This window comes from Protopterus annectens, chromosome 12.part0 (genome assembly GCF_019279795.1).
Source record: "Protopterus annectens isolate FY-2018-M chromosome 12.part0, PAN1.0, whole genome shotgun sequence".
NCBI lineage: Eukaryota > Metazoa > Chordata > Ceratodontiformes > Protopteridae > Protopterus > Protopterus annectens.
The window spans coordinates 281,349,376-281,377,303 of NC_056746.1; the positions used below are offsets into that span (position 1 = coordinate 281,349,376).

The window sequence follows — 27,928 nt, forward strand, 5'->3', positions numbered from 1 at the left end:
TGCCGCAATATAGCCTGGCCCTTGACTCTTTACCTGTTGCTCCCAGAAAACTATTACAAGGTCCCTGACTCTCACAAGTTTTTTTTTAAAAATCCTACTGCGTGTCCTGAGACCATTTCACAGGGACCCAAGGGCATTAAGGCTACTACTGCCAAAAATCGTACCCCCTCTGATAGAGATTCCAGGGTGCTGGATAAGATGGGGCAAGAAGGTGTACACTTCTGCAACTTTAGCCATTAGGGCTTTAAACTGCCAGTTTCATGTGTTAAAATATCAGCAGCATAGTATTGGATTGCTTAAACAGAAAATTATGTTGATTCCTGACTGTGCTGAAAATAAAGAATTCCAGGATTTAATGCATTCTGCTGAACAAGTTGGAAAACATACTTTGCAATGTGGTTTTGATTCATTAGAGGCATCTTGCAGGGCTGCTGTCACAGGGTCTGTACTTAGAAGGCATGCTTGGCTTAAGGAGCAATCCTTGCCAGATCATGTTAAAGCTAAATTACTGGATGCTCCCTGAAACCAAGACCACCTGTTTGGCAACAAAGCAGAATAAGTACTTAAAAAGATGGAGGAAAAAGCTAAATCTATGCAAACTGTTAAAGATTTCCTGCAAGCACAACCTCCCAGATTTAGTAGGCATTTGCCTTCTAAGAATTGGTCCATTCCAGCCTCTTCCTGGTCTTCTCAGTCCCAACCCAGAACCAGCAGAACACCCAGGCTTCAGTCCCAAGTTACTCACAGGCCTAAGCAGTGGGGGAGGCTCCCACTTCCAAAGCAGGGAGTAGTGAGACTCCCCCCTATCGTAAACTGTCTCAATGACTTAACTTTAAACCTTCCAAACCCTACTCAACTGACTGTTCCTTTAGGGGGAAAGATTGCCCTGCATGCAAAAAATTGAGAACTCATTACCCAAGACAAATGGGTTTTAAATATAGTTTCCCCAAGGATACAGATTCCACTTCCACTCCTTACCAACCTCAAACGGTTGGCCAGACCTACCCCCAAATCAGTGGGCAGAGGCTCAAAAGCAAGTTATCTCTCTCTTTTAAGCATCAGGGCTATTCAACCTGTCCCAGAAGAAGATTGGGGGCAAGGTTACTACTCAAGACGTTTCCTAGTACCCAGAAAAGACTATTCCTGGCATCCTATCCTGAACCTGTCTATCCTAAACACATTTTTGGTAATCCCAAAATTCAAGATGCTAACTCTTCATCAGCTGCTTCCAATGCTAGGCAAAGATGCCTGGTTGGCAACACTGGATTTAAGCGAAGCCTACCTGCACATCCCAATAAGGGAATCTTGCAGAAGATGCCTACGCTTCAGAGCAGGCTACATGCACTATCAGTTCTCTGCACTGCCCTTTGGCTTATCTACTGCGCCCAGGGTATTCATAAAGTGCCTTGCTCCAGTCATTGCATTTTGCAGGCAAAGAAATATTCAAATATACCCATACCTGGACGATTGTCTAATTCAGGCAGAAAGTCAGGACATACTATTAAATCATCTGGCATTTGTAAAAAAATTGCTAAATCTTCTGGGGTACACCATAAACGAAAAGAAATCACATCTTGTACCCTGCCAACAAATTGTATTCCTGGGAGCAAGCTTGAATACAACTTCCCAGATGGCCTACCCCACGCCAGAGAACCAAGTTCATTTGACAGCCTACTTCAAACTACTGGCCACAAAGACCCAGCTATCTGCAAAGAAAATACTGCAAGCCCTGGGGTTCATGGCCTCCTGCATTCTTCTAATTCCATATCCAAGACTGCATATGAGGAAACTACAATGGTATCTAAAACGCCTATGGTGTCAACATTCTCAGGATCTAGAATCAGTGATTCCTATCATACCTTGCCTACAGTTAGAGTTCCTTTGGTGGGCAGAGGCCTGCCACCAAAACAAGCAACTGCCATTCACTCTACCCCCTGCCGCCCAAACCCTAACAACAGACTCATCAGACTATGCATGGGGGGCTCAGTTGGCAGGGCAGTGCATTCAGGGCAAATGGAACCCAAGTCCATTGCACCTGCATATCAGTCAAAAAGAAATGTTAGCTGTACAGAATGCTCTGACAGCCTTCAAGGACCACATTGTACCAGGACAATTATTGGTAAAGACAGCCAATACCACTGTTATGTGGTACATAAACAAGCAGGGGGGAACCTACTCATACCCTCTCTGCAGACTAGCCATGGCTCTGTGGAACGCAGTCTTGAGCTACCAAGTGCATCTACAGACTCATTTCCTGCCAGGAAAGCTAAATACACTGGCAGAGACGACCTAAGCAGAAATCTCGTAGACCCATACAAGTAGAAACTGGAACCAAAGATATTCAACATGTTGAAAAACAAATGGGGGAGCCCAGAGATAGACCTGTTTGCCTCCCCCCAGAACTACCAAATGGACAAATTCTGCACAAGAACTCCCCACAAACAAGCTTGGAAAGTGGATGCCCTGTCCTTCACCTGGAAAAACCTATCAGTTTATGCCTTTCCCCCTCTGCCTCTTCTCTCCAAGGTACTACTAAAGATCAAACAGGACAAACCAAGGGCAGTACTGATTGCACCAGACTGACCATGCAAAATACTGGTACCCCCTGTTGCGCAGTGTGTCACTGCTGGCACCTGCCTCAGACCCCTGCCCTGCTGTCCCAGCAGGCGGGCCAGATTCTGCACCCACAGCTTCAAACACTGAACCTGGCAGCCTGGCTAATTACCTGATCTCTCCGTTACCATCCCTCAGTAAGCAAGTGATGGAAGTCATTCTGAAGGCAAGGAGGCCTAGTACTAGAAAATCCTATGCTGAAAAATGGAAAAGATTCTGTTCCTGGAGCCAAACTCGGGATGGGCACAGCAGCGCCCAATTTACCTCAGATTCTTCAGTACTTAACTTAGATGCTTCACAAGGGCCTTTCCTTTTCCTCCATCAAAATTCATGCCTCAGCCATTTCAGCTCATTACAATACCGAACCACCCCTCTTCTCTCATCCACTGCTGAAGCAATTCCTCAGGGGGCAAAAATCCTAAGGCCACCCAGGAGAGCCTCTACTCCACCTGGGACCTTAATTTTGTATTGGAAAAGCTCACTCAACCTCCCTTTGAGCCAGCTGTAAATGCAGGGTTGAAATTCCTTTCTTGGAAAACAGCCTTCCTTCTAGCTATCACTTCAGCAAGAAGGGTGTCTGAATTACAGGCCCTCATAGCAGTGGAGCCTTTCATCATCTTTCATGTGGACAGGGTGTCCCTCCAGACCAATCCCTTCTTCATGCCCAAGGTTGTATCCAGTGTGGCCCTTAATCAGTCAGTTCATTTGCCAACCTTCTTTTCTAATCCACAGAGCAAAGGGGAATGAATACTGCACTCCTTGGATGTGCACAGACAACTTAGATTTTACTTGGACAGGACTAAACCTCTCAGGAAATCTGAACAGCTGCTGGTTGCATTTGCTGCAGGGGCAGAGGGGAAGGCCATTTCAAAGCAAACCATTTTAAGTGGCTATGCCATTGCATTCATTTGTGCTATAAGCACCATCGAAAACTTACCCCACAGGGGATAAGACCACATTCAACCAGGGCTGCATCTACCTCTACAGCTATTCTCCGAGGTGTCCCTACCAGGGACATCCTAGAAGCTGCTACCTGGAGTTCTGTACATCACCAGGCATTACCACTTGCCAATTTTTTTTAAATCCAGAGCTGGCTTTGCCACTGCAGAGTTGCAGGGCCTTATAGCTGGTCCTAATGCTATCTAATTACCTCATCCCATCCTTAGCTTTGGGAATCTACCCAAATGTGATGACTGCAACAGTGAAACACAAAGAACATAGTACAGTTGTGTACACTTACCATAAATGTAGATGTTAGAGTGTATTCACTGTTGCATTCCTTGTTACCCTCCCTACAGTCCCCTGACTTCTGTTGACTATACCTCTATTCTTGTTTACTATGCTCAAAGCTTTTTGGTGTATTTGCTTTTTTGTTGGAGGTGTAACCTTGTATATAATTGCTTCCCATTATGGGGGCACCTGACATCTGGCGCAAGAAAAACTGATGTAATGGCGTTGGCTGCATGCTTTATACCCTTGACTACCTGATGTCATGGAAGATGAGATAGCATCCAACGCAGGACCCAAGACTTTGATAATCAGGCCGACTGTGGGCTACTGCAAGCAGATAACCCATATGTGATGACTGCAACAGTGAATACACTTGAACATCTACATTTATGGTAAGTGTACACAACTGTACTTTCCTATCATTCCTTGCCTAAGGGCAGTGTTCCTTTGGTGGGCAGAGGCCTGATACCACAACAAAGGACTGACAGACGACTTAAGTAGAAATCTAATGGACCCACACGAGTGGAAACTGGAACTCAAATCATTCAAGCTTTTGATCCACAGGTGGAGAGCACCAGAGGTGGACCTCTTTACTTCCCCATCAGAACTATCAATTGAGCAAATATTGCACCAGAATTCCCCACAGCCAAGCATGGAAAGTGGATGCCCTGTCCTTTACATGGGAAAAACCTCTCAATCTATGCCTTTTCCCCTCTTCCCTCCTGTCGAAGGTTCTACTAAAGATCTAACAGGACAAACCAAGGACGATCCTGATTGCACCAGACTGGCCACACCAGCACTGGTGCCCACTTTTGTGCAGTCTGACAGAACTGCCACCATGGCACATGCCTCAGACCCCCTCCCTGCTGTCCCAGCAGGAGTGCCAGATTTTGCATCCTCAGCTACAAACCCTTAACCTAGCAGCCTGGCTCATCCCCTGAACTCATCACCAGCAACCCTCAGTAAACAGGTGCTGGATGTCATCCTTGAGGCAAGGAGGCCTAGTACTAGAAAATCATATTTGTAAAAGTGGAAAAGATACTGTTCTTGGAGCCAGTCTCAAGGAATGGACACAACTGTGCCCTGCTTACCTCATATACTAGATTACTTAACAGAAATGCTCCACAAAGGCCTATCCTTCTCTTCAGTTAAGATTCATGTCTCTGCCGTCTCGGCTCATTATAATACTGAGCCCACCCCTCTTTTCTCCTCCTCTGGTCAAACAGTTCATGAGAGGAGCAAAAATTTAAGACACCCCAGGAGAGCTCCCACTCCAGCCTGGGACCATAACTTTGTATTGGAAAAACTCACGCTTCCACCCTTTGAACCTGCTGCCTCAGCAGAGTTAAAATTCCTCTCCTGGAAAACAGCTTTACTTCTAGCTATCACTTCAGCAAAAAGATTATCTGAATTGCAGGCCCTTATGGCCATGGAACCCTTCATTATCTTCCATGTGGACAGGGTTTCCCTCAGGACTAACCCATCATTTATGCCCAAAGTGGTGTCTAGTGTAGCTTTAAACCAATCCATTCATTTGCCAACCTTTTCCCCTAATTCCTCAGAATAAAGGGGAAAGGATCCTGCACTCCCTGGATGTGCACAGGCAGCTTAGGTTCTATCTGGACAGGACTAAACCTTTCAGAAAATCTGGCCAGCTGCTAGTCAGCTTTGCTACAGGGACAGAGGGCAAGGCCATTTCAAAGCAAACCATTTCTAAATGGATAGCACACATCATCCATTTCTGCTACAAACACCATGGGAAACCTACCCCTCAGGGGATCAGAACACATTTCACTAGGGATACCTCAGCCTCTACAGCATTTCTCATGGGAGTCCCTACCAGGGACATCCTGGAAGCTGCAACCTGGAGCTCTGTACACACCTTCACCAAGCATTACCACTTGCCTATCTTTTCTAAGTCCAGGGCTGGATTTGCCACAGCAGTCTTACAGGGCCTGCTTGCCAGCCCTAATGCTTCTTGACTGCCTCCACCCATCCTCAGCTTTGGGAATCAACCCAAATGTGATGACTGCAACAGTGAAACACGAAAAACATAGTACAGTTGTGTACACTTACCATAAATCTAGATGTCGAAGTGTGTTCACTGTTGCAGTCCTGGTTGCCCTCCCTCCAGCCCCCTGACTTTTCTATACTTTAACCTATTCTTTTTTGTTTGGCCATATTTTATAACATTGGTATTTACTTTCTACTGGGGGTGTTCCACACCATGTAATTGCTTCCTATATTGGGGGCTCCTGACATCTGGGGCACAAAAAACTGATGTAATGGCGTCGGCTGCATGTTTTTTACCCATGGCTACCTGACGTCATGGAAGAAGCGACAGCATCCGACTCAGAAATCCCAAGACTCTGGTATTCAGACCGACTGAGCGCTACCTGCAGGCAGATAACCCAAATGTGATGACTGCAACGGTGAATACACTTGAGCGTCTACATTTATGGTAAGTGTACACAACTGTACTTTCCGAGTCGGACTTTCCCGGTTAACAAATGTAAGATAAATAAATAAAATATTACATACTGAGCAAGATGAAAGTACTTTCTCGGTATTTGTTGACATAGAAGACCAAAGTACTAGCCCTCTCACCCTTCTTTTGGTAGAATCAGTTCCTGGGTGGCCACGATGCAAAATCTGAATGTACTCTTTTTGAAGGATTTTGGAACAATCACTTTAGGACCTTTCATGATGATACCATTGCCTGAAAAATCTCATCTCTGTATGGAAAATACTGCAGCATTTCTACTGCTAAACAAGATTGCTTTGAAGGCCATCCTTGACTGATAAAGAGGTTTAGCTTCCGGAGAATTGGATCTGAAGCTGTTCTTTCTGAGCTCATCAAGACGTGTGGAAGAAAAATTTCTCACTTCCATGACCTCAAAATATGTCGAGTTGCGCATTGTTATTCTGTTCTGTGTTTTTTCTGGGCAATCTAGATAAGGTATCAGCAAGATAAAGAAGTTTTCCTTTTGTGTAGACAAGATTGAAATTGTACTTTTGCAATTTGAGCATCATACGTTGCACTCTAGCTGGAGCTGTATGCATAGGCTTTCTCAGAATAGTAACTAGAGGTTGGTGATCAGTTTTGATCTGGATCGATTGACCATAAATATAATCATAGAACTTTGAGCATCCAAACACAATTGCTAAAAGCTCTTTCCCAATGTGGGCATATTGCATCTCGATTTGAGTACGAGTTCTCGATGCGTAGGCTACTTATTTACTCCGTTGAAGAATGAATCCACCTAGACCAAATTTAGAAGCATCACAAGAAAGAGTAACTGGTTTGTGAAGATCATAGTAGCTGAGAGTTGGTAGACTGGCGTTTTTTGTTTCAGGATATCAAATACTCTTTGGTGCTGTCCTGACCGTGACCATATTACATTGCATATCTCTCTTAGCGGTGCTGGAAGTTGGCTTAAACCAGGAATGAGCTTTCCTAGATAGTTGACCATGCCAAGAAAACATTGTAGGGCTTGAACATTGTCTGGAGCTGATATCTCGAGAATTGCTGTTTTCTTGGAAGGATGTGGTCGTAAGCCGGAACTGGTAAACAAGTGACCAACATAAGTAACTTCTCGTAGCTTGAATTTGCACTTCTGAGGATTCCGCTTAAGATTCACTTCACGTGCTCTTTCCAAAACTTTCTTGAGGTTTCTGTCATGTTCGACCTCACCATTGCCTCTTACTAGAATATCATCTAATATAATAGCACATAGATAGCCCGAAAAAATTTGCTCCATTGCATGCTGAAAGACTTCACTGTCAGAATATATTCCAAATGGTATTCTCAGAAATCTGTATCTTCTAAATGCCATACTGAATGTGGCTAACAACAAGGATTTCCAGTGAAGCAGAATTTGCCAAAATGTACCCTTTGCAGATAAGACAGAAAAAACTGTGGCATTTGGCATGAGGGCAGCGACTTCTTTGATTGTACGCATTGGATGATGATGATTTTTTTTTTAATGCTTTGTTCAGATCTCTTGGAACAATGCAAAATTCTAATATTATCTGAGCTTTTCTTATGAGCTACTACCATGGAGAATACCCATTCAGTAGGTTTTTCTACTGGACAAATTACTCCTACCTGCACCATTTTGTCTAGCTTGGCTTTGACTCTGTTCTGCATAGCTGCTGGAACTTTCTGTGCTGGTCTGATAACTGGACTGATACTTCATGGAGTACACAACTCATAGTTTGCGTAGTTTGTCTGCAAAAATGACAGCATACTCAGAAAAATTGTTTGGGTGAAATTTGAGCTGTTGTCTGTCAGGCTTACATGGTGGACTTCTTTATTAAATGAAACTAGTCTCATTTTCAAAACTGTCTCTGAGGCTTAATAATAACTGCATTTATCTCTTGACTATGTAAAACTGCAAGTCATACCTGTTCCCAGCAGAGTAACGTGAAAGCACTTCTGAGTCTTCGGTTTGAATCTCTTTACCACCATAAGCAACAAGGTTTGCACATTGTCAAATCAAGTCGTTCTGTAGCTTTTACTGTAGCAAACATTTCTGCTGACATAACATTGCACTTTGAGCCAATATCTACTTTGAACTCTGTGGGACTCCCATTAATCCAAACAGTACAAAATATTTAATTCTTTGTCCACAGATCTTCTGCATTGTCTCTTTTATCAAGGACAGACACAGCATCAACATAAAAAGTAGGGTCGCAGCTTTCTAATTAATTAACTTGCCCCTTGGAATGCCCACTTTTAATAAAAGAATGTACCTTATTTGATTTACAAAACCTTTTGAAACGATTCCACTTATTGCAAGAATGACACTGCTGACCAAAAGCTAAGCACTTTTCTCTTTTGTGTTTGTGATTTCCACCACAGTTATGACAGTTGACTATGAAGCTGGTTGCGGGTACATGTTTTGACTTTGCTTACTCACCTTTATGCTTCACTGAGTCTGCTCTGGAATTTGCTGGAAAAACTGTTACAGGACCTGCAGTAGCTGCCGTGTACTTGGGCCTGTTTGTTTTAACCACGTGTTGCATACTGTTAGTATTAGCTTTAGAAAGTACTGGAAGGCTTGCTTTCTCATGTGTAAGCATACTCGTGTGCCTCTCTGTAAGCTCATATGTCTGACAAGTCTCAATGGCCTTATTTAACGTCAAATCACTGTCTCAAAACAAAGTTGTTCTCATTGTGTCATTATTAATACCACATACAAGCCTGTCTTTTATCAACTCATCTCTCAAATCACCAGATCTGCACATTTTAGCCTTATTTCTCAAGTCGGTTATGTATGGTGCAAAAATTTCACCAGGCTTTCGATCCCTTGTGTATATTAAGTGGCTTTCCATTATAATATTCATTTGGGGATTACACATTTCTTTAAATTTACATTTTAAGCACTTTGGGTCTTCCCTCGTTTCAGCCTGTACCACAATATGGTGGTCTTCCCCCTCTCCTGCAAACACAGCAGGTGCATACACAAATGAACGCTTTCTTTCACTGGCCTCTGAATCAGCTAAGTCAAGCAGAGTAAATGCATTTGCTCTTGCGACTTTGTCAGAAAAAGCACCCTGTGTGAAAATATATTCATTCTCAAGCAGTCTTCCATTTTCTGTAATATTGTTTGAGCACAAGAGGTGCTGGTCTGCAAAAACCTTTTTTGCCATGCCCACAGATTATAGTAAAACACAATGCAAAATTGGCCCTTGTAATTATGTATGAACATTCACACACACCAGGTACTTTTAATAATAGGTACACAACCTTCTTCTTCCAAACTCTTTGAAATACTGTATGTGTGTCTTTCGGCTTTTCCCGGTTAGGGGTCGCCACAGCGGAACTCCGGTCCGCTAGTGATTGGCAGTAGATTTTTAGGTGCTGGCTTGCCGGGCCTAACACACAACTTTCAACGAAGGAACGCCCATTCACGCATCTCGCCACACAGAAGACGCTGTAACAGAGAATCGAACGGGCAACGACTAACTGTGAGGCGACAACGTTACCGCAGCACCACCACCGCAGTATAAACTCTTTGAAATACTGCACTCTACAAAATATGCCTTGAAATAACTGTACTTTGCGAAATAACTGCACACACTTACAGGCACTTTGCACACTTCTGATATTTTGAATAGCTTTAGTTAATATGAAAAAGTAGAACATAGTGAAAAAATACAGTCATTCTCCCTTTTTTGTACATTTTATGCGATTCGGATATTGTTTCAAACATTTTCATAATTTTGAATATTTTTATTGCTATATCGCAGTTTCTGACATTTCATTTAATAAGAAATTTGTTTTGAGCATTCGGAATGCTTTGTTTTATGTTTATAGCAAAAGAAATAATTTAAGCAAGTTCTCGTACCTGGAATTTGTTTCTGATCTGTCTTGCGAGTCATTTGAGCAGTAGGGATGATCCACTGCTGTATATTCCTCCAACTTTAACCAGTTGCCTCAAGGCTGTAACTCTAGATCCCATTCTGATACCATGTCGCTCTTATGTGCATTAAGAAGATGTTGTGGCTTGGATGTTCGTTTAAGTAGTTTATTGTATGCAAATCCATCAGGATGGATGACAGGAACATTAAACATAAAATAACTATGTAACTGACTGACTGTGTACTTGCATGCTCACACTCTGGCTGCTCACTCAAGGGCACTGTTGCTTGCACGTGGCTCAGTACTTATATGCATGTGTGGACTCACTGGAAATCTTCTTACAGGTGTATCACACACACAGATCTACAACTAGGGCAGCCAGAACCAATGAGAGTCCAGCCAGTTCCATTAGAGGAACTTTCTCTCTCTTCTGACACCTCACCTGAACATCCCACAGAGGAGGTACATCGGAAGAGAACATGCAAAGCTGACACATTGACTCCCTGATGGGGTCTCTCATGGAGGATACTGATTTTGGTGGATAGGGGTCCCCTGGATCACCTCCAGATGACATCTGCTTTGGAGATATTTTAGAGATCCTGAAACAAAAAGGTGGCTGGTCTTTCCAAAACCCTTAATTAGAAGAGTCTTTATTTTTGGAGGCTTTTGGTTCTGGCCTGTCTACGTCTTGGGTTAACGCTGAGGTGGATGAACTTAATCTAGTTATGGCTTGGAAGGAACTGGATACCGTCAGATCCAGTCCTAAAAGACTCATTAAGATTTTAGCCCCGCAATCTGACAGACCGCACTGTATAGCAAAAGTGTCCCATTTGATGCTATGGTGGTGGCGGCAGCCACCCAGAAGAAAGCTAGCGGTACAGAGCTCTTCTGTCCATCTGCCTAACGGAGTTTAGAGCATTGGACAAGTTTGGAAAGTGAGTTTTTGCCTCTGCTACCTTTGCCCTGAAGTCACTAAATTACCTGGCACATTTTTCTTGACTTCAGAGAGATTTGACCAAAGAGCTTTAAGTATTCGGAGTCCATGGTTGCTGAGCATTTCCAAAATACATCCTCTCAACTGGCCACTCTTTTCTTTATCCAGTGCTGTGGATGAGGTTCATCTCTCACACTGTTGAAGGAGCCGCATGAGCAGCTGGTTCAGTTGTTGCCATAAGCCGCTTGACTTGATGTGGCTTTGCAACATTGCAGAACCTTTTAAGACATCCTTTATTAATGATCCATTTGATGACACTTGCTTGTTTGGGCCATCAGTAAGAGATGCTTACCTGCAGCTTACAAGATGGAAAGACTCTGCCTGTTGCAGGAATCAAGTCTGCATGGTGACCATTCCTCCAGAGGCAGAGGAGGACATCTCAATGGTAGATGTCACCCTAGAGGCAGAGGAGGTCCACAGAATCAGGGCTTTAGAGATTCTTTTTTGGACAGGCCCTTTCAGCACTCCTGAAGAGCTGCCCGATTGTCCAACTCTGGAGGCAGTCGAGTCGATTGCCATTGCACCCAGACATCTGGGCAGGTATAACACATGAGTGCTAAGCTTAATATCTAGGGGTTATTACATACCATTTTCCCTTCTTCCACTCACAAAAGGAAGAAATTTCCAAACATTCCATCCAGTCAGAGGAAGGAAGCAACACAAGAAATCCGAAAGTTGCTAGACAAAAGAGTAATCCAAAAGATACCTCCAGACCAGATACGATTCAGAACTTATTCATGCATCTTTTTGGTGCCTAAGAAGACAGGGGACGTGAGACCCATTTTGGATCTAAGCAGCTTAAATCAGTATGTAAAGAAAGCATAGTTCTAAATGGTCACGGTCCAGTCCATTCTTCCCTTTCTATACAAGGATGATTGGATGTGCTCTATAGAGCATCAGGATGGGTGCTATCATGTCAAAATAGACCGGCAGTCCAGAAGAAATCTTCACTTTACGCTGGAAGCCAGTCATTACCTGTTTAGAGCCCTAACCTGTGGACTCACTACAGCCTCCAGGGTGTTTACTAAATGCTTGGCAGTAGTGAAACTAAAGGGATTCCAGGTGTTTCCATATGTAGACAGCTGGCTCCTCACTACCCCCTCCAAGCATCTGCTTCTACATGCCAGGGACTATTTGCTCTAGATTTGCAATTATTTGCCCATAACTATAAATCATGCCAAGTCAAACCTTACCCCAGTCCAGAGCCTGAGTTCATTGGTGCTCTTCTAGGCATGACAGAACAGGTAGCCTCTTTACCTCCTCATCATATCTCCACTATAAGGAGTCAGGTCCATTTTCTCTTTGCTCATTCAGCTCCTCCAGCAGGGTCATTACTGCAGGCATTAGGTTCCATGGCAGCAGCCATCATACTATTTTCTTTGGCATGCTTCTTTATACGAGTTCTGCAATGGACTTTAGCTGTACAATGGTCCATTTTGTATCCAACCCTATCCTTTCCACTCAGGTTCACCCCAGTTTGCAAACAACATATCCAATACTGGGTACAATCGGACGATCTGCATCATGGCAGACCCTTTATTCTACCAACCCCTACAGCCACAGTGACCAAAGACAGTTCTCAATGGGGGGGGGGGGCATTTCTTAGGAAGAACGGTCCAAGGCACATAGCCCCACGCCCCAAGAGGCCAAGTTGCAAATCAGTGTCCTAGAGATGAGAGCAGTCCTATTAGCACTGCATGCATTTCAAGATGTTCTGCTACTGGGGGCTATTGCAGTTCAGACTAACAACATGTCTGTAGTCTGGTACATCAACAAACAAGGAGGAATTCGATCTTATCCCCTTTTCAGAGAGGGCTTGAGAGTGTGGGAATGGGTGATCTCATCAGACCGCTTTCTAATTGCGACACACATTCCGGGGAAAACCAACATGCTAGTGAACAAACTAAGCAGATCCATTTTGATGCCTTGAGTGGTCTCTCAAATCAGTCTGTGGTGGAGATGATCTTCCCGCTTTGGGGCTGACCGTGCTGCCCCTCCCCTGGTTTCTGTTAGGTACTGGCAGTAATTCAGACTTTTTGCACTTTTCTTGTTTCTTTGTGTTTATGCATCCATGGAGTTAGTGTTACAAGTATGTGTGTGGGGGGGAGTAAAGGGGTATCCCTCTCCAAACAAACAGAAGTTGCCTATCTGTATGTTTTTCATCCATTTTAATGTTTAACCTATGTGTTTATTCTGAATTAGGCTTAGGCCAATGCATTATTAATGAAACATAGTAGAGCCATCTAACTGCCCTGCCGGAAAAATAACTTGCTGACTTAATTGGTAGTCCCTAAGCTCATCTGTAGCTAGGGTGATTCTCTGCAAGTAAAGCAAGCCAGTCTGTGACCTTTTTACATCCTGCCTAATATAAGATATCTCCATCACTCTTCCCTCAATCTACCCCAATAGTCAGAGTTTGGATACCTTGGTGAAACCCTGGCCTTCAGTGTCTCATTCATAGCTCCTTCAGTACCTGTGTTGTGAGCAAATCTCAGGTAATCTGGATTGTATTTAGGGCTTTGTTTCTCTGCAGCACACAGCTCCACAAGCCCAGAGCAATCCTAATTGCTTAATTTTGGTCTAGATGTGTTGGTTTCCTGTACTTCAGCTATTACTACTATTTCTTCCAAAAGAAGTTCTTGATGTACCCCTTGAGGAAGTCCCACCCAGATGTCTGTGCTATCACGCCGACAATTTGACTCCTCCATTTCAGCTGGTTGCTAAAGCAGATGGCCTCTCCAGCAGGGCTTTGTCTAGTACATCATTTAACAGCAATTGCTAACATTAGTGTTGCACAGGATTCCATGTCCTTATCTTCTCTCTGTAGATATTTTAGGTTTTTCTTATGTATACTTTCTTCTGAGGCCTCCTGTCACTGGAAAAGATGAAGTTGAGAGTGTGGATGCAAAGTCAGAACCTATGAATGTGGAAGAAAAGAAATGTGAAATAGTAATGTCATACTTGATGTAGAAGAAACATTTTCTTCCCTTCTTTGAACATGTAACTTCTGCAGACTCTTGTCTTGTTTCCTCGAAGACTTTTTTGTGTGTGCTTGTGTGTGTGTGTGCGTGTGTGTGTGTGTGTGTGTGTGTGTATGTCAGATTGCCTAAAAAGCTTTCTGAGTTGTAGGCTGTCTGTAACACGTCCTTTTCTTTCAGTCCTTAAAAAGACAGTTTCACTCAGGACCAGTCAATTAATTCAGTTGCCATTTGTTTACCCTGTTTATTTTAATCAAGGAGAAAACATGATGTCCTGATGGAAATTATTATTGCAGTATTCCAAACAGATGGGTTTTCACCACTAATGTACAGTCAGAGTACCAAAGCCTAAACCTTCCATGAAGCATCCATCCAGTGTGTGACCTCAGCCGCAAACATAGAGGTATGTAGTTGGATGTATGAGCATAAATCCTCAAACTGTCCTGCCGCCAGCACAAATGCAGATTTTGGATCCATCAGTCTGATCTTTGCATGATTATTTATACTGTAAGCCTTCTGTTATTCAGATAAATGCCCTATTAGGAGCCTTCCTTCCTTGTTTAAACTGTTATGCTGTGAAATTGTTATATGTCAGCTAGTAGGGGGTAAGTATGATTGTGGTAGGCAAATATACCCTACAAAGACCTTCATACCCAGTGCCTTTTCTGCTTAGGCACAGAACACAACTACAAATCATGTTGCATCTGCCCGTCCTTTGTCAATCAAGACATTACATTCCCATTTATCATCATTAAACACAATCTTAGAAACACAGTAACTGAAGTGTTTTGCCCAATGTAAGAAGCCTGATCCCTCGACACCTGTCATAACTTCCACCCCAAAGAAAAAGCTGAAAAGGCCTAGACCTGAGTCTCAGTCTTACCATTCTGATTCTGACCAACCCATAGAGGTTACTGAACCTATTGTACGTCTAACTGTACTTCATACACCCTCTTGTGATCCCATTGGAGGCGATTATAGTGTCAGAAGACCACACTTCCGAAGAGACTGCTACAACAGTGGAGAAGGGGGAACCATGGATCTTTGTCTCAAAGGGACCAGAAGGCATCCCTCAAATTTTAGCATATGAAGAGATCCCTGGAAAACTGATTGAGTTACATCAGGGATCAGATCCTCCATGCTTAATTTATATAGGTGTCACCTCACAGAAAAAGTGATAAAAGACTAAGTATGTTTCCTCGCCTCTTCCTCCTAGGGTTAGAGTTGGGGACTTTTCTCAGAACCTGTTCAAGGTCATTATGACTCTAACCTCCTTCCTTTTCGGCTTCGCCACCCTCTTTGCAGAAAATTCCTTTGGAATCTTCTTCTGAGGAGGAAGAGGCCTTTGATTCTGAAGATCATTCCTTAGCTTATGCCTCTCAAATTCACTCTTCTCCTCAGATGTTGAGGATTCCCTCTTTCCTGATTCTACTGAGGAAGAAGCATCCTTTGGCAAGACCATTATAAATATAATGAAACATTTTGAGTGGGAGCCTAAGCAAATCTCTGATGTCAGGAAGAGGTAATACAGCCTTTTAGAGGTGGATACTCCAGCTCCTTCCCTGTCCTTCCAGGCTTGGAGGACTTTCTAGACACTTTGCAGCCACATCCACTGATCCAGACTCTCAGCCCCAAGCTCCCAAAATCAATTTCTACAATATTCTAGATGATCTTAAGTACATTTTAAGAGTCCTGAAGTGACTAGGCACAGTGCAAAATTCAGATGGTACTGGTTCAATCATTTGGAGATACTGCCAGAGGATTTCGAGGCTAAACTACTAGATTTCCTCCTTAACAGGGACTTTATGTTGTCAACAGGCAACTAGTTAAACGTTTGCAGGAGCAAGGTAAAACTACTGAGGACTGCAGACAAATCCTTCTTGCATCTGTGCCCAGATACATTACCCAGCCAAGCCCACTTCCTTTCTTAGAAGGGACCACAGTCCTACTCAGAAAACAAAAGAAAGCACCCAGAAAAATACCAGAAAAACCTGAAAGGAGCCCCAGATCTGGGAGGCTTGGCTTCACAGGGTCACTGTAACTGTCTTCCCACCCTCCTTCCCCTTGGTCCTACCCTTCCCCTTTGGAAAAGACTTGCTCTTTCCATTGAAAAGTGGGAAAAGATTACCACAGACAACTGGGTAATTATCAACAAAAAAGGTTACAGTATGTCATGGAAGAAACTATCTGGATTCAAAGGAATTTCATCTCCACTACATAACCAGTTAAATCGTTTCCCTCTAATTTTTTTCTGGACCTACATTCCCTAGGCAACATAGAACCAAATGTTCTTCATGTTTCACTGTTGCAGTCATCACACTTAGGTTATCTGCCTGCAGGTAGCCCTCAGTCGGCCCGAATACCAGAGACTTAGTATTTCTGCATCGGTTGCTGTCGCTTCAGGACTGACGTTAGGTCAATACTTTACAGAGATTTTCATTCTTACTGCATTACCTGTTTAGGCCCAGACCACGACGTCCCTCGCTGTCAGTTTTGTGCCTTGTTTAACACATTAACCATTCGTTATCGGGCTCTTTTTCTCGCTAAATTCTTTCACTCTCGATCTGTGTATTCTAAAATGGCTTTGGTAAGCCATCAGACTACCAGTTTTCTGAAAAAACATAAGGATAAAGACGGAGACAGACCATATAAGTCGAAAACTTCCGACGACACTTCCGTCAAGCTAGTTGCCAGTTTGCTGGTATTCAGTGAGGCGCCTTTGCACCCCCTGATGCCCGCTTCAGTGGATTCACAGGCCTTTGCTGAGACCCATTTGGAGTCCAGTATGCCACGAGATGCTTCTTCGACTATGGAACCTGCGAATGCCTCTACTGGGTCCGGAGCCGCCGTGCAGACACCGGCTTCTGAGGCAGTTCTTCGCTCTTCCGATGTTTGAATTAAACAGACAACTTAATTTCTAACCAAAACTACCAAGTTTCTTAGGCCCAGAGTATGCACTATGCAAAAAAAATGACGACCAAAGTGCATGCTCAGGCTCCCATGCCACAAAAACAAATGCTTAGAATGGCTGAAGACGTTATTATGCTGATTAGGGGAAGTCAGCCTTTCCCTGCAAATAGACAAAGAACCTAGTCCCCTTCAGGTTCTGCAGACCAGGAGTCCGAAAATTTCTGATTATGAAGACATGCCCTTATCCGCCTTTGAGGATTCAGATGCAGAGGAATCCATTCCCTCTGCCTTCACTCTAGAGGATTTTTCTTTTGGTGAAACCTTGCAAACTTTAAGAGAGCATTTCCATTGGGAATGTCAAGACTATCCTCAGTCCAAAAAGAGACTCAGAGAATTTGGAGTTGCCACAGCACAGGCCTTTAGCTATACCCCCTGTCCTGGATGTTGTGGATGACGTTTTCATGGAATCCAGTCTTACTCCGGACACTTCACCTCCTGCCCCTAGGAAACCTGATAGGTACTACAGAGTACCTGATACTCACAAGTTTCTGTTCAAGAGTCCCACTGCTGACCCAGAGATTATTTCCCAGGGGCCTAAAGGTATCAAGGCTACTACAGCCAAGAATCCCGCCCCTTCGGACAGGGATTCCAGAGCTTTGGACAGATGGGGTAAGAAGGTATACACCTCTGCAACTCTTGCTATCAGGGCTTTGAATTGCGAGTTTCACATGCTGAAGTACCAGCAACATATTATGGAGCTTATTAAACAAAAAGCAGTAACTTTTCCAGACTGTGCAGAAAATAAAGAATTGTGGGAGCTTATGCATTCTGCAAACCAAGTCAGTAAGCATACTTTGCAATGTGGCTTTAATGCCGTAGAAGCATCTTGCAGGGCAGCAGTCACTGGCTCTGTACTGAGAAGACATGCTTGGCTGAAGGAGCAGACCTTGCCAGATCATGTCAAATCTAAATTACTAGACGATCCTTTGAATAAGGACTGTTTGTTTGGCACCAAAGCATAAGCGGTTCTTAAAAAAATGGAAGAAAAAGCTAAATCTATGCAGACTGTTAAAGAATTCTTACAAGTGCAACCCCCTAGATTCAGTAGGCACTGCCTTTCAAAATACGGGTCCTTTCCAGTCCCGTCCAGGCCTACTCAAACAAGACCCAGAGGAAACAGACCACTCAGAGTACACTCTCAGGGTATGCAGAGATCTAAGCAATGGAGTGCCCCCATCCCTAAAGCAGGGAGTGGTAAGCCATCTCCTTAGAGAAAAAGCTCACAATGACTTCTTCATTCCACTTCCCAGCCCTGTCCAACTACTTGTGCCCCTAGGAGGAAAACTTTCCCTTCATGCAAAAAAAAACTGTATGTCCATCACTCAGGACAGATGGGTCTTCAACATTGTATCCCAGGGTTACAAATTTTATTTCCATTCTCTGCCAACCCCAAGCGGGTTTCCAGACCTTCTTCCAAACCAGTGGGCATAGGCTCAAAACCAAGTACTTTCACTGCGTAATATCAGAGCTATTCAGCCTGTTCCAGTAGAATAGAGGAGTCAAGGATTCTACTCCAGACTCTTCCTGGTACCCAGGAAATAGGGCTCTTGGCGCCCAGTCCTGGATCTTTCAATTCTCAACACCTTCCTGGTGGTACCAAAATTCAAAATGTTTACCCTGCAACAGCTTCTTCCTGTGTTAGCCAAGGATGCCTGGTTAGTCACCCTAGACTTAAAAGAAGCCTATCTGCACATCCCTATAAGGGAGTCATGCAGGAAGTATCTGCGTTTCAGGGCAGGATCTATGCATTATCAGTTTTCTGCACTTCCCTTTGGCTTATCTACTGCACCCAATATATTCACAAAATGCCTGGCTCCAGCCATTGCATACTGCAGGCAGAGAGATATCCAAATTTACCCATACTTGGACACTTCCGCGGTGGTGCAGCGTTAATGTTGTTGCCTCGCAGCAAGAGGTTCTCCCATTCGATTCTCATCTGGAGTGCGAGGAGTGCCTTCTGTGTGGAGTCTGCATGTCCTCCCCACGGTTGGGTGGGCATTTGAAAGACATGAGTAAATAGGCGTGCCTTCATTGAAGGTTGGACATCGAGCTGGCACCTCGGCATTCGTGAAAATCTACTGCAAATCATTTGCGGACCGGAGTTCCGTTGTGGCGACCCCTAACCGGGAAAAGCCGAAAGACAACAACAACCCATACTTGGACAACAACAACCCATACTTGGACAACTGCCTGATTGAGGCAGACAGTCAGGAATTGCTGCTTCAGCACCTGGAATTTGTAAAAAGCCTTCTCACTTACTTGGGGTACACCATCAACGAAAATAAATCACAACTGGTACCCAGTCAAAAGATTGTATTCCTGGGAGCAAGCTTGGACACTTCTCAGATGGCATTCCTCACTTCAGAAAAGCAAGTCTGTCTGACAAATGGCCACCAGATCCCAGCTGTCTGCAAGAAAAATACTACAAGCTCTGGGGTTCATGGCCTCATGTATACTGCTAATTCCATATGCAAGACTGCATATGAGGAAACTTCAATGGTATTTAAAAAGTCTTTGGTGCTAACATTCTCAGGACCTGGAAACAGTCATTCCTATCATACCCTGTCTAAGGACAGAGTTCCTGTGGTGGGTAGAAGCATGCAACCACAACAACGGACAGACATTCACTCTACTCCATGCTGCCCAGACCCTGACCACAGACACATCAGACTATGCCTGGAAGGCTCATATTGCTGGCAAATATATTCAGGGCCACTGGACCCCAATGCAGATTCATCTGCACATCAACTAGAAAGAGATGCTTGCTGTACAGAATGCTCTGACAGCTTTCAGATCCCTACTCTTTCCAGGACAACTGCTAATAAAAACAGACAACACCACAATTATGTGGTACATCAACAAGCAGTGGGTAACCAATTCCTACCCACTCTGCAGGTTAGCCATGGCCTGTTGGCATACGGCTTTGGAAATCCAAGTCCATCTGCAAGCTCAGTTCCTGCCAGGCTAGCAAAACTCACTGGCAGACGATTTAAGCAGAAATCTCCTAGACCCAAACCAGTGGAAATTGGAGCCCAGCACCTTCAACCTTCTGATTCAGAAATGGGGGACTCCAGAGGTGGATCTCTTTGTCTCCGCCTACAAACTCCAGCTCAGCAAATTCTTCACCAGGAATCCTCACAGCAGGGGCCTGGAAAGTGGATGCCCTATCCTTTCTATGGGAAAAGCTCTCAGTCTATACCTTTCCCCCTCTGACCCTTCTCACAAGAGTATTACTCAAGATAAAACAAGACAGGCCAAGGACAGTTCTGACTGTCCACGCCAGCACTGGTACCCAATCCTGTGCATCCTGACAACAGTGCCACCCTGGCACCTACACCAGACCCCAACCCTGCTCTCTCAGCAGGAGGGGCAGATTTTGCATCCACAACTGCAAACCCTAAATCTTGCAGCTTGGCCTATTCCTTGAATTCTGCACCAGCAACCCTAAGCAGACAGGTGCTGGACGTTATCGTTGAAGCCAGAAGGCCCAGTACAAGGAAATCTTATGCTGATAAGTGGAAAAGGTATTGTTCCTGGATTCAGTCTAAAGGAGAGGACACAGCACTGCCCTCCTTACCCCTAATTGTGGATTACCTAGCTGAATTACTCCACAGTGGCCTATCCTTCTCCTCCATTAAGATCCATGCCTCTCCCATCTCGGCTCATTATAACACTGAGCCACCCCTATTCTTTCACCCCCTCATCAGACAGTTCTTGAGAGGGCCGAACAACTTAAAGCCACCAAGGAGAGCACCCACCCCTGCTTGGGACCTTAACTTTGTACTGGAAAAGCTCACCCCCCCCCCCCTTTTAACTAGCTGCTTCAGCAGAGTTAAAATTCCTCTCTTGGAAAACAGCCTTGCTTCTAGCCATTACTTCAGCTGGAAGAGTGTCTGAGCTACAAGCACTGATGGCTGTGGAACCCTTCATTATTTTCCATGCTGACAGGGTTTCCCTCAGGACTAACCCTTCCTTTATGACTGAAGTGGTGTCCAGTGTAACTCTCAATCAATCCATCCATTTGGCAGCTTCTTCCCTAATCCTCAAAATAAAGGGGAAAGGATCCTGCACTCTTTGGATGTGCACAGACAGCTCAGATTCTACCTTGACAGGACTAAGCCCTTCAGAAAATCTGACCTGTTACTAGTCAGATTTACACCAGGGCAGAGGGCAAGGCCATTTCAAAACAAACCATTTCTAAATGGATAGCACACTGCATCCATTTCTGCTACAAGCACCATGGAAAGCCAACCCCTCAGGAGGTCAGAACACATTCAACTAGGGCTACACTACCTCTACAGCATTTCTCTGGGGAGTCCCTACCAGGAACACCCCGAAGGCTGCTACCTGGAGCTCTGTACACACCTTCACCAAGCATTACCACCTGCCTATCTTTTCCAAATCCAGGGCAGGTTTTGCTACAGCAGTCTTGCAAGGCCTACTAGCCAGCCCTAACTCTTCCTGACTGCCTCCACCCTTCCTCAGCTTTGGGAATCCACCCAAGTGTGATGACTGCAACAGTGAAACACGAAGAACATAGTACAGTTGTGTACACTTACCATAAATGTAGATGTTCGAGTGTATTCACTGTTGCATTCCTTGTTTCCCTCCATCCAGCCCCCTGGTTTTTCTCTCTCTCTCTCTCCTCTCTATAGCTATTACTATTGGTATTGGTATTTACTTTTTACTGGTGGTGTTTTCCCCACCATAACTTAGCTCCCTATTTGGGGGCTCCTGACATTTGGGGCAAGAAAAACTGATGCAATGGCATTGGCTGCCTGTTTTTATACTCCTGATGACCTGACGTCAGTCCTGAAGCGACAGCAACCGACAAAGAAATACTAATTATCTGGTATTCTAGCTGACTGAGGGCTACCTGCAGGCAGATAACCCAAGTGTGATGACTGCAATACAATTTAACATCTACATTTATGGTAAGTGTACACAACTGTATTTTCCTGGTCAGTTAGTGGGACAAGGGTTTTACCCTAGACTCTTTTGCTACCAAAAAAGGATGGACAGTGGAGACCCGTACTAAATTTCACCCAGCACAATACCTTCGTCAAGGTACTTTCTTTCAAAATGCTGTCTCTTCAGACCGTTCTCCCCTTTATCCTTCAGCAGGCCTTTCTAGTATCTTTGGATTTAAGGGATGCATACCCACATATTGCCATATTCCCTGCTTGCAGGAAATTCCTGCGATTCTCTATTGGCTCATCACATTTTCAGTTTATTATTTTGCCTTTTGGGCTTTCTACACCCACAGAGTTTTCACTAAGAGCCTAGACCCAGTTAAAAGCCATTTGCAGGACTTGGGGTAATGGCAGTTATTCCCCTGCCTAGACAGTCTGCTAATCCAGGCCTCTTTGCCTCATATCTTACCTCTTCATCTCAAGTTCACTCTCAGCCCTCCCCTGTAACTGGGGTTCACTTTCAATTTCAAAAGTCATACCTTCAGCCCACTCAAGACCTAGTTTTTATTGGGTTGCAGACTAGACAGGAAAAGCATGCAGGCCTTCTTGCCCCAGGAAAAGGTGCAGAGCTCAAAACTTACTTTCAGTACTTCACCTCTCTCCAAGCTTGTTCAGCCAGGGAAATTCTCAGACCACTAGGTTGTATGGCACCAACCATACTAATGCTTCCTTTAGCCAGGTTACAGATCAGAAAAATTCAGTGGTACCTGAAAAATGTATTGTCTTGACACACACTACCCCTGGACACACACATCTCTGTCATACATTGTCTCGAGGAGAAGGTCCTATGGTGACACAGGTGAGCCTTAATCCATGCTTGCCTTTTACGGTACAGACCCCAAGTCCAGAACTGTACACACACGCCTCAGATGAGGCTCGGATGGGAATCCACAAGTTCCAGGGTCATTGGCAGTCCAACCTCAAGGAAAAGCACATCAACCTGAAAGAGATGAGGGTTGTCATTCAGGCCCTACAAGTCTTTGCCCACTTCTGGAAACCAGGACCTCTTAGATTATTCAGACAACACAGCAGCCACGTGGCACACAGACAAGCACTGAGGAGCCAGATCATACCAGTTATGCAAATTGTCTCAGATTGCTTGGGAAGTACCAGTCGAGGCAGGCACGTCCCTTCAAGCAGTATACATTTTGTCCCAGGACAGTATCCTGGCAGTCTTTTTCAGCACGTCTATTGAATAGCCCCATGAATAGATACATAACAAATGGGTCTTCCTAGACATTGTCCTCAGGTGGGAAATACCACAGATAGACTGATTTGCCTCAGTTAGCAACAAACAGCTCCCCTTGGTTTGCACCAGGACACCTTCCACCTTGGCTTGGAGGACAAATGCTTTATCCTTTCAGTGGACACGGAAGTTTCTTTATTCCTTTCATCTACTTCCTCTGCTATCAAAAGTTCTATTAAAGATCAAAAAAAAGAAAAAAATTGACAAGTGACTGCCTTTTTGGCCAAGGCAGCATTAGTTCACCCTTCTCTATCATTTAGGCAGGGGCAGTCACTATAAGCTAACCTACAAAATGGACTTGATCACTCAGTAGAAAAGCTCGTTGCTCAGTCCCACCCTGTCATCCCTCAACCTCTCCCTGTGGACAAGAGGATTCTGATCCCTTCCATTCACCAATTTTCTGAGGACATGCTCTAGGTTCTCCAGGAGGAAAAGAGACCCATCACTCAAATATCCTACATAGCCAAATGGAAGAGATTGTCAGTATGGTGTCAAACAATCAAGACCCTATAAAATCAGTGGTTCTTCTTTTTCTTTCCTGTTTTTATGAGTGCATGAAAGGCAGTCTGGCTTATTCTTCTGTTAAAGCCTACCTTTCAGCCATCTCTACTTACCTCCCTCTCAGTCCACCTGTTACATCCAGACTTGAGGTCAAACAGTTTTTAAAGGGTACTCAAGCCCTCTGAAAAGATCTGAGATACACATTCACCTTTGGGATCTCATCTTTGAGCTGGGAAAACTCGCTATCCTTCCCTTTGTGCCAGCCACTTCTATTCTCAAATTCTGCACCTAGAAAAAAACATTTTGTTAGTAGCTCTCACTGCTGCTTGGAGAGCTGAGAACTACAGGCAGTCATAGCCACTCTTCCTTTTCTTATTTTCCATAAGGACAGTTTGTCCTTGAGGGTCAACCTCTCTTTCATGCCTAAAGTGGTAAATGAGATGTCCATTAACCAAGCCATCAGTCTACCTACTTTCATTCCTAGTCCATAGAACAGGAGTGAAAGACTTTTTCACTTTCTAGACATGCCAAGACAGCTACGATTCCATTTGGACAAGACTAAGACTGTAAGTCAGACCTACTATTTGTCTCTTTCATGGACTCTGAGCAAGGCCAGCCAGTATCAAAACAGCTATTGCAAGCTGGAGTTTTGAGTCCATTTCCTTTTGATACACTCGCCATGTCAAATCCTTGCCTTCTTTCCAAGGAGTCACTGTACTAAATCAGTTGCCTCCTTTCGAGCTTTCTGGAATGAGGTTGGTTTCAGAACCATCCTAAAAGCTGCTACCCAGTCTTCTGTGCACATTTTCACTAAACAGTGCAGAATTTATGCCTTTTCCAAGGCTAGGACAGCCTTCACCAGGTCAGCCCTTTGTGGCACATTGAACAGTTCTTACCATTCTCAGCATTCCTCCCTTCTGTTCCCTTAAACGCTGTGAATCACCCACCTGTTTGGAGTTCTACAGTAATGGTCAGGATGTAGTATAGTTGTGTAAGAACCTATCATAACAGTAGATGTCCTGTTGGTCAGTGTTGCAGTATTCCTTCCCACCCTTCTTCCCCCTGTCTTGCCATTTTCCATTCTTCCATTACTCTGATGTCTTGTCTGACATATCCTAGGACCAAGGGGACCCGCGACTTCTGCTGTGCCCCTTCTAGCTGTTTTTCTCTCAGATGTCCGCTGGCTACTAGCTGGGAGATTAGTCTGAGGTTTTACATTCATATGTCTGCTTATTTACCCCTGTGCTCCTGGATTGAGGTCATACATTGAATGTATGCTTCTGAGAAGGAAACCAGACATCAGCAGTCAAAACTCATCTGTTTGGAATACTGCATCAGTGACCAGTAGGATTTCTGCTGTTATGGTAAGTTCTTAGACATCTCTACATTCTTCTTTGTATGGATACCCTTAGACAACCAAGGTATTATGCTGATAGGCTTGAGCTACCCCTGTAAATTACCATATTTTGGTTTCCTTTGCCAAAAAAAAAAAAATGCAAAAATGTTAAGAAGTTTGTTAAATAAGGTTTTACCTTTTGGTTTTCTAGTTACAGTTCCTTTTTTATGCTGTATGTGACATATTCCATAGCTTCTTCCTGAAGTACAGTCTGCCAACATCATTGAGAATGCCACTTTAGATGACATTTTTGAGCTAGAGTGAAGCAGGAGGGAGCAGTGCATTGTGGGATAAGAGGCCAGATTGATACCTATGAAGTCTTATTTACCTGTACCGTAATGGTCATCCGGTCCTCCTCCATTTTCATGATAGGTTCCCATTTGTCCTCCTACTTACAGAAATGAGAGCTGATTGTGGACAATGAAAAGCTGTTGTCCAGGTAGCTAATATTGATTTTTCTCTTTATGGCCCCATCTGCTCCACCTGGCAGCTGACATGCACACTTGCAGTTGCAAGTGCTGTACTGTTAGTCCTTATATGTAATGTCTTGAATGTACACTTAACAGATGCTACCTCAATGGGACTTGATAGAGCTACCCATATATCCTTGCATAACATAACTCTTTTTGTCTCTCTCACTGTCTTTTTCAGTTAGTAAATGCTAGCATTGCAGAAGACTGGACCAGTTCCCCTTTTTCATCCTGCCTTGCTCACTACTCCACTACCTACTTTGTGAACCAGTCTCGGGTCATCTGGGTTGCATTCTGGGCTTTGGGTTGCATTCTGGGCTTTGTCTCTCTGCAACACAGAAAGATTGGAAATTTTTTCATACTGAGAATTACAGTCACCAGGATGCCAGTCCTTCTGATTATTCCATATGAATACCTTCTCGCAAATTCACTGTTATGCTAAGTACTCAAAACTTTGTTTCTCTCTTTTTTTTTTTTTTTTAAGGAAATGTGAAGGTCATTGTGCCTTTGCAAAGCATTCTTGTTGGTAATGTAAAGTGGTATAGCAGGCATTTCAGAAAGTGTAACACATTATTACTTATTGTAGTATATAAAAAAAGTATAAAATGTGAGCAGCCAAAAAGTACCAGTTAATATTATAAAGAGGTGGCAAAATATAAAATAGACTGCTGTTAGGAGATGGTTCTACAGAGGATTATAGCTGGATACTGCTAACAGGTTTCATGCTGTAATGTACTGGGTTTGATTCCCTCATTCTCCATTTGTCCTCTGCTGGACTCTGTGCAAGTTACTTAACCAGACAGTGCTCCCATGTCAGCCTTGGAAGGAGGCACTAGCTTGTTGGGGCTACCCGCATAACCAGTAAGTAAAAGAAAACCAAGGAATGCATCTCAGCTGGTTCACTGGCATAGAGGCAAGGGTATCTGTTTGTTCTATCAGTAGACAGATTTCAGGAATGGGTTTGGTCCACTGCTAAGACCATCCAGTGGGATAGACTGAAGTGTCTAGCTACCAGCTGTCTTATGCAGGGGAAGGTTTTGAGAAGAATTGTTACCTGTGCAACCACTGATGGAGATCAGAGACGTTTGCAGCCCTGCAGTTCATTAAGGCTGGAAAATGGTTCTAGCTGATGCTGTCACAGGATTGTGCACCTGGTACCCAATCTGTGATTCCCTTGGGTACATTCTCCTCCATTTCTAGGAATTGTGCTGTAATGCTGACTCCCAGAGATATCAGTGAGCCTGCCAAGTGAACAGATACATTCAGGATTAGCTTGTTGGTAGCCAGCGGCATTACAGTATGGAGAGTGGTTGTAGTGTGCAGGATCATAACTGAGTGCTCAATGTGGCATGGGTTGCGGGGGATAACAATTAAAAAAATGAGGAATGCGTCATGAATAAATCTGTCATAGTCTGTATTCTACCTTTTGAGTACTTAGTAGTTTAGCCATGAAATCCTCTGGCAGGTTGGTTACGCAGCCAGGCGTATCTCCAAATGACTGAACCAGTACCAGCTGCATTTTGTACTATGCCTAGCCACTTCAGTAGCTTGATATACCAAGGATGAAATTTGTTGGTTGGAGTCTAAAACCTGACTTGTCAGCAATAGCCTTGTTCAGATTGATAAGGATAGATAAGAGGTTTTTGGTCATCTGGGTCTAACAATTAAATGACTTGAAGGACAGGGTAATAGTAGCATGGACCTTATTGACCCGTCTTTCTGTGTCCTTGCTGTTGGCTGATGGTAGGGCATTAGCATTTGACAAAAGCTTAGTCTGAGACTAAGGAAACAGCTGAAGGGCCAGCTACAGGACTGTAAAATGTTTTAATACTTAAGATCATCTAGAACTTTGTAGAATCTGGTTTTGGGAGCTGGGGCTGAGAATCTGGATCTGTGGATATAGATATGAAAGCACCCAGAAAGTCCTCCAGGCCTGTAAAAGGCTATAGTATCTCTTTTTGACATTAGAGATTGGTTATCACCTACACAAAACCATACTGTGTGATTCTGAATTATTTAATCTTCCTGCTCCTGAGTTAGCCTTTATTATAATCTTTGTAAAACCACAAGCAACTGTATAAAAACACCCACGAATGCCTGGTGTAATATCTGAGACAAACTGACCAAATCCTCGGCTCGAACTGGAAGAACGAAATTTATTGTAAAACAAGACAAAACAACCACCGAACT

The 27,928-nt window shown here is 43.9% G+C and overlaps 1 protein-coding gene across 1 annotated transcript in view; it reads left to right on the top strand.

The window, feature by feature from the left end:
• Nucleotides 1-27,928, top strand: part of LOC122816509 (CREB binding protein) — a gene marked incomplete in the record, with an annotated part of 4,149,155 nt that overhangs the window by 2,454,400 nt on the left and 1,666,827 nt on the right.